Source organism: Girardinichthys multiradiatus, chromosome 24 (assembly GCF_021462225.1).
Source record: "Girardinichthys multiradiatus isolate DD_20200921_A chromosome 24, DD_fGirMul_XY1, whole genome shotgun sequence".
In the NCBI taxonomy this organism is placed as follows: Eukaryota; Metazoa; Chordata; class Actinopteri; order Cyprinodontiformes; family Goodeidae; genus Girardinichthys; species Girardinichthys multiradiatus.
This window is the reverse complement of record NC_061816.1, coordinates 3,154,769-3,167,333: the sequence shown is the minus strand read 5'-3', so window position 1 is coordinate 3,167,333 and position 12,565 is coordinate 3,154,769. Positions and strand designations below refer to the sequence as shown.

General features: G+C 40.1%; 2 protein-coding genes across 3 annotated transcripts in view; both read right to left on the bottom strand.

Moving 5' to 3' along the window:
• The window catches only part of LOC124861420 (zinc finger protein 260-like), a 680,754-nt gene that overhangs the window by 230,210 nt on the left and 437,979 nt on the right, over positions 1-12,565 (bottom strand). The window lies entirely within an intron of this gene.
• Positions 93-12,565, bottom strand: part of LOC124861149 (golgin subfamily A member 6-like protein 7) — an 85,772-nt gene continuing 73,299 nt past the window's right edge. Inside the window, exons 6-9 of the mRNA XM_047354671.1 lie at positions 5,110-5,427; positions 2,365-2,518; positions 2,091-2,217; positions 93-1,826 (exon numbers count right to left, since the gene is read on the bottom strand). The gene's annotated coding sequence lies outside the window, so the exon portion shown is untranslated. The remainder of the gene's footprint in view (positions 1,827-2,090; positions 2,218-2,364; positions 2,519-5,109; positions 5,428-12,565) is intronic.

Genomic DNA, 12,565 nt, shown 5'->3' with positions numbered 1-12,565 from the left:
ATTTGTTGCTGTTGTTTTATTTGACTTGTTTTATTTTCAGTCTAAATATTTGATTAAAAACACATCATGAAAAATGAACATGACACACTGAGTTCTTTCCTTCAGCATTTCATCTTGTTTTAATCGTGTTAAATGTGTTTGTCAGTGTTTGGTTTCTTTATCCTCCAATTCTTAATAAAATGAGTTATTGAGTCAGAAAGCTGGACGTTGCTTCTTAAAACTATTTGAAGGAAAACAAGGAAATAAAAACAGACATTTCTTTTTTCAAAGATTTAACAAAGTAGTCAAATAACACTGAATGCAGTTATTTCATCTTTAAGTTTGAAGCAGAACCTGTGGAAGTATCTGTGCTCCCTCTAGTGGACAGATTAGTTGTGGCAGAAGGTAACTGAGTTGGGACGCTGCACAGATATGATCATTCTTGATCAGTGTCTCCATGAATCAGATGTTTTCTGTGTTTCATACCCTGTCTGTCCTTCCTCCAGTTTGCTGCGTTTAAACCCTGACACAGTTGGTTTTAGATGAAGCCCATGCAGTTCATACTAACCAACACCTTGATCTACCAGGTCACACATGATACATGAAACATGGTTCAAACTTTCCACTCTGAGATCATCATCTCCAACAGTTTATCAGCAATGTTCCTCTCAGATGACCAGATGAAGAATTAAGCCAACATTTCTTTATCTCCATTCAGAGAGAAAACCTTTGATTGAGAACATCTGGTCAGTTTGACACAGTTACAGGTTTAAAGTTATTGGAATCAAAGTCAAGCTCACCAAGTGAGATAAATTCCCAGCAGTCAAAATGTCTCAGTCCAGAACATATTGTTTGTTGGTGTCTGCAGCCTTCATACAGTGCAATAAAAATCCTTTATCTGTCTTTAATGTCTGACACTATTTGGGTCTTCAGTCAGAACCATTTCAACTTCAAACTGGTCTCATGTTGTAGAGACCATCCAACAAGTCGACGCTCTTTTTCTCTTGTGTCTCAAACTTTTTATGGATCCATTTCCTTGTCAGCTTGTTGGTCCTCAGGAACCTTCAGAGAACCGACCCTACAGACTACAGGAGATCCTCTAACAGACGGAGCTATTTGATCACAGCTAAAACACTTTCCAACTATGACCAGTCTTCGTTTTCACTAATGCTCTTCATCATGGAAGAGTTTTGAAGCAATCTGAGCTAATCTGCCAGATGATGTCTTTTATCCTAGAAATATTTAGCTTCAAACATTTAACAAGCTCAAAGTGTGAAGTAGCAGGGATGCCACATGTAGTGCATATTATTTTACACAGTTTATCAGGAAAAACATGAATGCATGATGCATGTTTATATCAGCAGACTGCAGCCTGGAGAGGAAAATAAAGAGTTGGTTTAAAGTTTAGGGACAAAACCAAATAAAAGGACAGTTAAAGTTAAATTAGTTCAACATGATTTAAAATAAAGTTTTCTTTTTGACAATCACACTTCAAGAATCACAACAAAATGAAACATAAAACTGGGAAATACTGAGATCAACACAAAACTAAATCTTTCTCAGAGGAACAAAACAGCCACTGAGAAAAACTTCTTCTATGAACACAAAACATGACTCATGTTACATGTTTCCAGTCCTCAGTTGTTCTGTCCTCTGTTCCTTGAACACAACATCAGATGCTTCATAATGATCCAGGTCATCCTGTTGAGTCTCTAATACACACAGAGGTCAGGAAACTTCATCTCATAGATCGGCGTCCAACGACGAGACGATTGTCCAGATGGAGACGGAGGAGGACGAACAATCAGATCAAAGACCTGATCTAGTTTGGACTGAAGCAATGAGGTCTGTGGAGAAGACAGAACCATCAGTTAGTTTGGTGGTTTGACATGTTTCCATCCAGAACCACTAGAACTGTACATCTGTTTGCTCACAAAGATTCCAGTCTGACCAAGATCTTCCAAAAAGGTTCATTTTTAGATTGAGGTTCTGGGACGAACTGATGACCTGATTACAGTAAATCAGAACCAGAAACAGTTTTACACTCAGATAAACCTTCACCTTAGAAACCAAACAGAATTACTCCAGGTTTACTTCAGTAAGTGTCTCACCCTGGATCCACAGAGAGCTGCTATTTCCTCAGAAGGAGCCGTCTGAAACCTCTCCACCACCTGCATCCTCTTCGTCATTTCCTCCTCCTCCACAGGTCCTCTATCCTCTAAAAGAAAGATGTCGTCTCTAAGAAATGCAGAAACAAATCATGACAACATGCATGTAGGAGATTAAACATTGTATCAATGGTGTTCTCCAGCATCTCAAAGTATAAACTGATATCTGTAAAAACCTTGGCTTTAGGTCTTCTCCTGTGTGAAGGAGTTCATCTACCTGTCAGCTGAGGTGTATGAGGTGTGTTGAGGCGTTCACATCATCACTTTAGCTGCTTCCTGTCAGTTCCTCTCAGATCTTGGACTGGACACACAGTTTCCGACGCCTCGGAGTCTAACCGCCATCAGGGTGCGGTAGCTCGGACAAAGGAACCCTGAAGATGAAGAGGTGACCTTGTTGACATGTTAAAGAGATTGGTCTGCAATTTACACTTCCACTGAGTCATTCATTTGCCGATGGATGGACGGACGGACGGATCTTACTATGGAGGAACTCTGAACCTATCAAGGTTCCTCAGTGAATAATCATCTACACCTGCTCCTCGTTTCACTCAGTTCAGACCTCTGTTCACGTTACTTAGATGATCAAACTGTTGACTGAACTTAACTCCTCTCTGCAATATTTCTTCAAATAAATCTTCTCCCAGAGTTTGATGTTTGGAGGCAAATTGGAAATGCCCAGAAGACCACTAATCTCCTCTCTCTTGTGATAGGTTGACTTTGATTGTTTTTCAAGCATTGTTTTTTGTGTTTTGTTCGCAGAAACACTTTTTGCTGCAGCAGCAAACACGACATGCACAATGCTCAACTCGACTTCATGGTGTTTCTCCCTCTTTTGTTTGAAAAGCACACACACCTTTTATTTCATACAGGTGCAATAAATTAGACATATCACGTGACGTACAATAAACCAATGAGAAAACAGAACAAAAAATGAGAGCACTAAAATACAAAGACATTCATAATGTCAACATGTTTATTTAACTAAAGTCTGGATTGTAGAAAACTCTAAACTCACACATTAGAACGGGCCTGAACCTTTCAGAACCTGGCAGGGCTGCCTCATATCAAGAACATGTTTCACTGAGATACTACTGCTAAAAACTAGCAGAACATTCTAGAATACGATTGACCCACATTTAATGGACGTGTCATGATCCACAGGCATTTTGGGATTGTTTTGGGTTTTCCTAGATTGAATTCATTCATCTGGGCTCATTATTGTCAGGTCTTGTCTTATTAGTTCATTCCTGGTGTTTATCGTTCTACTTATTTCTGGCGTTCTGTTTGTGCATTTAGGTTATTCCCTGATGTTAGTGTTAGACTTGTGGTTCCTTTGTGTTTGGGTTTTCTCCCTCTGTTTCATCTGTGTTAATTAGTCTCCTTCCCTCAGCTCCCCTGCTCAGTCCTCTCAGAGCTGTTCTACACTCCCCTGATCAGACTCACCTGGTTCCCATGTCATTGATCATATCTCCTCTGTATTTAGGCTCCCTGGTTTCCATTGCTCACTGCTGGTTCTTTCCTGCCTGGTTCCGTGTCCTGTTCCCCTCGTCTCCTGCTGTAAGTTTCTGTCCTGTGTTATCATTAAATCCCACCATGTTGCTCCTGAACTCGTGTCTGTGTTTTTTCCTGTTTGAACCTGACTCTACATGACAGAACACAAAAAATGCAGCAGCAACCTTTCAGAGGTTGATGAATCTGTAACCTCAGGGTCACAGAACATGGTCATTGGATGATATGGTGTTACAGTTCTTTCTGGTCTGAACACATGGAGAGCATGAAATAACTATTTGAGCATCTTGGTGAAGCCGGTCTGGTGATTAATGTGCCCAAATGCAACAGTGTCTTCACAGGTCTGCCTAAAAGGTCAATCAGACAGCTGCAGTTGATCCAGAACGCTGCTGCCCGTATCCTCACTAGAAATAAGAAAGTGGAGCACATCATCCCGGTTCTAAAGTCCCTACACTGGCTCCCTGTAGCTCAGAAAATAGACTTTAAAATACTTCTGTTAGTCTATAAATCACTGAATGGCTTAGCACCAAAATACATTACAGACTTGTTGTCAGTGTATCAACCACCCAGACCTCTCAGGTCTTCTGGCTCAAATCTACTCTGCATAACCAGAACCAGACACGGAGAAGCAGCTTTTAGTAGTTATGCTCCACTAATCTGGAATAAACTCCCAGAAAACTGTAAAAGCGCTGAAACCCTAAGTTGCTTTAAATCAAGATTAAAAACGTATTTCTTCAGAGTGGCCTTTGACTGGGCCATCTAAACATTATTGGTTGAGTTTTCAGTCCAACTTTCCTTTCATTTTCTTATCCATCATTCTATTCTCTTTATTTTTTAATTACCTTTATGCCACTGTAAGGTAATTTGCCTATTCTGTTTCTTATTTTTTAATTCTCCCTTCATGTAAAGCACTTTGAATTGTCTTGCTACTGAAATGTGCTAAATAAATTTTGCACCGACTACGCCAAAACAAATTCCTTGTATGTCCAAAAACGTACTTGGCAATAAAGCTTTTCTGATTCTGATTCTGATAAATAAACTTGCCTTGCCAAATGAGAGATTGATAAGGGTCAAGGGTCACCTCTCACAAACGTGATCTAGAAGGATGTCCAGCTCTGTTGGTCTCAGGATTATCAGAAAACCCTGGAATGATTCCATGATGATCTTGGTGAGTGAACCAGGTTTGGTTGCTCCACATTTCTCTCTCCCATTTAAACTGGCAGTGGAGCCCCTCCAATTTAACTTATAACGTTTCTGTCATGTTCGTGGTCAGTTTTTTGACCCACATGCAGAAACCAGTCAGAGACCACAGTAAAGTTCTGACATTTATCAGGTCTAATGGTGATTGTTTCCAGCAGGGTCAGTTCGTCTGAGGGAAGGAGAGGAGGAGATGTTAATGAGACGACTGGAATGATGGAGGTTATGACTGATAATGAGATATGAGCTGGCTCACAGATTTTAGGAGAAGCAGAGGAGCAGAGTAGGACATCTGGTTGGTTCAGAGGTGAGTGTTGTTGTTTCTTCTGGAGGAGAATGCCGTTGTGCCAGAGTTTGACAGGTGGTACGTTGGAGAGCAGGTGAGAAGAGGACAGTCACAAGTGGGAGGAGCTACAAGGAAAAACCTTGGACGAGGTTCTTCTGGGGAGTTATGGAGAGCTTGGAGTGGGTTTGAAGATTGCTGGAGGACAAGGAGATGGTGCAAATGGACCAGAAATCTTTGGAAATCCAAGGGATTAAAGACAAATCAGGTAAACGGTTCTCCAGGGTTCATCTGAGGAAGAACAGAGGACAGAATAGTGTGAGATTACTGGAAGAAACCTTGGAAACTAAATATTAGGCTTGACTCTACTGATATAGGTGGACAATCGGGCATCAAGTGGTCGTCACGCAGCTCCTTATAACCCAGGCAGGAGATCAGAAGATTGCTCTCAGGTGTGAGAGCAACCAACAGCCTCAGGCACGCCCTCCACTCTAACCTGTCACTGGAACAACAGAGGAAAACAACAGCATACCAGCACACTTGCACTCCAAACCTTGACAGTTTCAGTCTGTGAAAAGTATCAGTGTAACAGTATCTGCAGAAAGTAATGCCTTCCTATCAACCTCTGGAAATCTGTTCAGTCAGCCTAGGCCATCCAGGAGGGGCTCGGAGTAGTACCACTGCTCCTCCACATCGAGAGGAACCAGTTGAGGTGGCTCGGGCATCTATACCGGGTGCCTCCTGGACGCCTTCCTCGGGAGGTGTTCCAGGCACGTCCCACTGGGAGGAGGCCCAGGGGACGCTGGAAGGACTGTCTTTCGGCTCGCCTGGGAACACCTTGGGCTCCCCCCGGAGGAGCTGGAGGAGGTGTCTGGGTAGAGGGACGTCTTGGTGTCTCTGCTGAGTCTGCTGCCCCCGCAACCCGGTCCCGGATAAAGCGGAAAACGACGAGTACGAGTCTTAAACTTAGACATTTCATCTTGCATCATCCACCAACCCATATGTTTCCTTAAACCATCATCAAAGTCTAATTTGTTTTTAACCAACATTCCTTTGTTCAGTAGAGCCGCAGTCTGCTTGTGGCTGAAGAAGTACATCTGTTTAAAAGATCCTTCTGCTCTACTTTCAGTGTTTTGGTTAGGTCGTTTTCAGAAGCCAGTTTAATCAGCTTTACGTTTAGTATGTGAAGAACTGAGCATCTGTGATCAGAATAAACGTTCCTCAGTGTAGAAAATGAGATGTTATTGTTGTTTGCCTTTTTACTCAGTATGTTGTTCCCTGTATCAGAGCAATGATATTAAGGATGGTTGGAGGAATTGTTGATACGATGTTGTCCCAGGATTACCAGTTTCTGGACAAGAACCAGGACTATGATGACATTATGGAGGAGATGTCACTAACCTTAACAATAGTTTAATGTTTTAATGAAGTATATGCATAAAGCTTTTTGGAAGTACCGACATGGATGTGATATTAAACTAATTAATAATAAACAGGAGGGAATTGTTGGAAAAATGTAAATAAGTTATCATTGTTCAGTTTAAATCATGTTTATGTTTGAAGTTCTACTCTAGCTAAGACGATTCTTATGATTTTTTTTAGTGTGAAAAAGGGTTTGTGAAAGGTTAAGGAATGCGGTCTGGAGTGGATCACTCTCTGGACATGACAAGCTTATACCATATATGGTAATGACTACTCTTTTAGGTTCAAATCTCTGTAAGAATTGGCTGAACCAATTCCCGCTTTTTGCTTGTTGGAATGTGAGTTGTAAATAAAAGACTGGTGCAAAGATTTCTCCCTTCGTGAGAAGGAAGTCACTGTTCTGGCAGAGGACTGTCTCACCCTTGCAAGTCAAACTTACTTGGTTCACTTGTCTTTCATTACACTTGTCTGTATTTATCAGCTTTCTAACACCCACCATCTCCAATGAGCAAGGAAAAAAGTTAGATTCTCCTTTAGAATCACTTTAGAAGAAATCAAAGCTACAATTCTGTCTATGAGGACTGGGAAGTCACCGGGCCTGGATGGATTTCCAGTTGAATATTACAGAAAGTACATTGACACCATGTGCTGCATGAAGTGTACAGAGAAGCTTTTGAATCAGGTCCTCTGCCTGGCAGTCTCAATGAGGCTCTAATATAACTTATTCCCAAAAAGGACAGAGACGTCTCCGATCCATCTATACTAACAAAGACGCTAGCATTGTGATTAGAAGACCAGGTAGGCTTCATTAAGAGTAGATCTGAAGTTGACAATATGAGAAGGCTTGCTCACATAATACACATGAATTACTCTAATTCAGTCCTTGTTGCAGTGTTCTCTTTGGATGCTGAGAAAGCCTTTGACCACGTGGTTTCTTAAGACCGTACTGCCAAAATTTGAATTTGAATCTGTGTTCTGCAATGAGTAGAAATATTATACTCTAGACCAAAAGCAGCAGTTATGATGAATGGTCAGTTGTCCAATTTTTTTCAGTGTGGTGTGCAAAGGACATAGGGTCATAGCCCTGCCTAATGTAAGACAAACCCAGTACTAGCACATTCAAAACTAGTATGGAAGGAGGTGCATAAGATATGCAGGATGTCACATCTTAAACAGCTGTATCCCTCATTGAGGTTTAATCCCTACATTATGAAGGGAATACATAATGTAGGTGATTTATATACAGATGGGGTTTTATGTCCTTTTCAGAATTCATGCTCAGTGTAATGAATAGCTTCATTACGTATGCTGGAACACTTAAAATGCTGTTTTGAATATTGTTGAAAGAACAAATTACACTGTGAAAGAGATTGGAGTATTTTATTCTTAGTTTGTGGCTGTTTTAGGCAGCTTCATCTCAGCTGGTACTGATGATGACCTGTCCTGGTAAACAAACATAACAAATGGATAAAATACCAGTATTGTGACTAATCTTTGGAATGAATTGTTTTCCAGTGTATTGTTAAACAAACAACTTACCTCTGTCTCTTCCTCTGTAGGGTGTTTGGGCTAAAAGATTCCCCAGGGGCCTGAGCACCTTTTAAAGGTTCCGGAAGAGACCATTATAAATTGAAGGGGAGGAGTAAACTGTGTGCATTTTAGTCTTTAGTGTTAACGACTTCAGCCTAGGTAGAGACTTGTTTTAGAGATGTTTAGTAATAATGTTTGTTAAATAAAGTGATGTTTTAGCTATGTTGTATGTATGTTAGTGTATATGTTTGTTTCACCTGTCATGGTAGGTCTGTTAATGGGAGGGGCTATAAAAGGCTGCCGGTTAACAAACTGACGGTGGCTGTAGATGTGACCATGTGTGACTTGTGTAACAGGGTCTTGTACCTGTATGTCTTCAGTGTTGGTGAATAAACACCCAGTGGGCCTGCACCTTTTCTCTGCCTCAAGCCTCCTGCCTTAATCAGTTGCCAAGGGCCTTTCTAACACTCAGGTATAATATAAAAAAGATCATTTCTGGAAATACCTACAGATTAGAGACTGTATTGTAAAATAAATTTCATACATAAGGATAACCCAATACAGGATTTTATGGACTCATCTGGAATCAAACACAAATCCTCAGACTATGGAAATCTACATCTGTTCTGAATTTTAAAAGCTGGTTGGATTTAATGTTGGAAATTGTGTCATATGGACAAATGTTGAGACTGTTTCCTCCCCTGCAACACTGGGACAAATAAAATACCTCAACTGAACAGCCAATTTGGAAAATACTGATGGTTAACTTTTGTTTATAGTGGCTGTTGCTGTTATCAAGGATGTTTGTACACACATATCTTTGTATTAAACTTTTATGTTATTAAATCTGATATGCACTGACCTGGCTGTTTTATGTTTTATTAGCTGTTTTTTTTGTTGTTCTATTTTGAGATTGTTTTTGTTTATATGTTCTGAAACGAATAAAAAGTGAGATGCTGGAGGTCTACGTTGGGACCACATGCGTTGAAGAAACTGCTGCTAAAGAGCCAGAATAGTAACCAAAGTTTCCTTATTCAGCTCCAGATTTCAGACAGTCATAGAACGCTGTACAACCCAGGCAAAATTTAATTACAAATCACCATAAGCCAGATAAAAACATTCACAATACAACCATGACATAAAACCCTGATAAACCAGAAAGGTTTTCAATTGGTTTCTAAAAACATCCTCAGAATCAGTAAAACAAAGCCTCAAACTATCAAGTCTTGGATCCACTGGCTGAAAGACCCTGTTCCTCTTAGCTTTTAGCCTGGGACAAGGAACAACCAACAGATTCTGAGCAGCAGTTTGGTTACAATATCACACAGATAATCTGGAGCCTGACCATTTAGAGCTCTGAAGGTGAGCACAAGTTATTTAAAACTAATCATAACATCTGCTGGGAGCCAGTGTGAAGAACATAAAACCAGTGGGATATGACTTAATTAACATGTTTTTTCTGCAGACACCAAAACAGGACAATCGACGCTGAGCGGTAACTCCTACCACTGCAGCAGTCAGCCGAGGTCTCCTTCAGCGGCTGAAATGGGAGAGAGGTCTTCCTCCATGGAATCAAATTATTCAATTCAATTCAGTTTTATTTATATAGTGCCAAATCACAACACATGTCGTCTCAAGGCACTTCACAAAGTCAATTCAATCGAATCATACAGATTTCAAGTCAGATACATACATTCCAATTAATCCTAACTATCAAACAGTGCAGTTGCAGCATTCACTCCTCATGGATGAGCATTATCAGCAATAAAACTATAAGCAATAATCATGCCACACCTGCCATTTGTGACTTTTATAAAGTTAAAACCAACTCCATGTAGAGATGCAAATTTAACAGTGTTTTAGGAGGTTTGCCAAAGGTGACTTCAGTGTTTTGTTGCTTCTGTGGCAAAAAAAGAAAAAAGACAGCTCCTGGTTGGATTAAAACCCAATAAAATATTACTTTGAATGAATGATTTATTCCATATTTCATCACAGATGGCTGTAAACCGTAAATTATTACAGTTAAGTTAAAAGAAAATGTGAGCCTCAGAATGTTTTAAATTGATATGAATGCATGGCAAACATAAACATATTATTGCACAAAAGCATTTAACTTATTTAATATTTAAAGAAGTATTGTCCTGTGAATACCAGCTGAATATGACTGTGGTACTAGAACGATAGATGAAAGAGGGATTTGAGCACTGGCATTACTGAACAACAAACTCTGCACACATATGGAATCAATTCACAACAACTTCTCTTCAAAAAGTAAGAATTTATTAACAAAAACAATTAAACTCCAAGTTAAAATATTTAAATTTACAAAATACTAGACTAGAACCATTCAACTAAAACTACCAAGCAAAATGAAGGAATACAGAAACTAATGAAACTATATACAAATAAAAAGGGAAAAGGGGACCAATACAATTGATGCAATAATATCACAAGTCAGTGTTGATATTTAGGTTTAAGAACCAAGATTTATTTTGAGGAATCTGGAAATGAGGTCAAATTAGTTTTAAAAGTAATTATAGACAACAATTGGTATGTGTTCAAACAACCAGTCACAACACAAATCAGAAGGTAAGTAATGCCTGGTTCACACAGCAGGATTTTTAGAGTGATTTTTCCTTCGATTTTCCCTTCCAACATGCCCAGACTGTCATGCTGACTCTTAGGTAGGGATGGGTACCGAATTCGGTACTTTTATTGGGACCGGCCAAATTCTGTCAGTACTACCTACTATCGATTCAAATTAAATCAAACGGTACCATGTTTCCGTACCTAAACGAATCATTGTGACACCGAGGGAGTGGAAGAGTGGGTGATTTTCCATGTCGGACGTGAACACAGCATTGCACACACAAGAGTGTAATGACATCAGTAGCCATTGGTACCGTCAACAAAGCATGGCTGATAGAAAAATATGGCACCACTTATCAAAATGCAGAGCAGATTACTCTCGCTGCAATATTTGTGATAAAAAGTGCAAGGCCACCGGTGGGAAAACCTTTAATTTGAGGAAGCACCTGCAGCATTTCCCCTACCATTATCCAAGAGGATCACACGGCTTGTAGTAATAGTATGTTTTAACAGCTAAATTGGTTCATTTTAATAGATCACGTTGAGAGCGATTTCTGTCCCTGCATCGTTGCTACTCTACTTTCTATGGCCAAACTTGACAAAAGCTGGACGAAAACAGGCTCCTCAGACTCTGTGTCACCCACGCTGACACACTTGAGTTACGTGACCCCGTATGCAGGTGAACACCCGCTCCTGACAGCGGATAGAAAAACATGCCGCTAAAACCTGGAAAGCAGGAAAGGATATCTGCATCTGTACCGTATTGGTTCAAATGTGAAAGGTACCCATCCCTACTATTAAGATAACCTTATAAGATAATCGTGCCGTGTGTTAAGAGTGATCTAGTCTCCTTGAAAGGACGTTGGGACTGCTCTCGAAAGCAGATATTAAACATGTTGGATCGTCTTGTCCCGATTTCCTACCCTGCGGGGTATTCCCTGAGGACATACGAGCACGCAGCCTGTTGAATGTGAAGTGAAGCCAATCATAAAGCGAGGTGAGAGAAACACAGAAGGGAATTACTATGAACCCACGTTTCATCTCGAGAGAGTTTACGAGATTTCCCATCTGAAATCTGAATGTTTATGAGTGAAATCGGTTTGTGTGTGGTGTGTTGTCCTTGCCATGTGGCTGGACACCACACACTGTAGGACTGAACCTCTTGTGCCTACTATTCTTTATCGTCACGTATGGGGTCCCAGGTGAAAATCCTGCCATATGAACCAGGCAATAAACATTTTATTAAAATATATTTTTAAAGAATGATTTTCCAAATTAGAAATTAAGAACCATTTTGGACAACTGATTTTCAATGCTATGCAATTATTCCTCAGCACATGGTTGAACGAAGTCATTAACTCTTAAAATGACAGCACAAAACAAAGCTGTCTACTGTGTAGTATAAGCAGATGTATTAGCATGTTAACCGCTAGCAGAGACAGCCTTTAGCATGTTTTAAGCAATATCCAAAGCCATTTTTAGCAGGTTAGTTCAAGGAGATTAAGGAAAAACACAGACAAAATGGAGCAAAATCCCATTACTGAAACACCAGTGTTTAAAACATCTCATTGAAATAAAGTTTATCTCAACTTTAAAACAACACATAACAAATAAGACTAGCCTTAAAGATTAGAGGACTGTTCACATTAGCATCACAAGGTTGCCTTATACTACCACAAACAAAAGCTGAACACCATGAAATTAACAATATTTAGGTTGTTTTATCCTAAATTCATTCTCTTTGCCCAGTCGTCTCCGAGAAGCTTTTCTCCGGTTTCCACCCATCCAGAGTTTTTTTGAGAACCTGGATGGAAGCGCAGTGGCTCTTTGTGGGAATTACTGGAGAAGCAGACTGGGAAAATGTGCAGGTATGCTTGGCAAGCTCTGC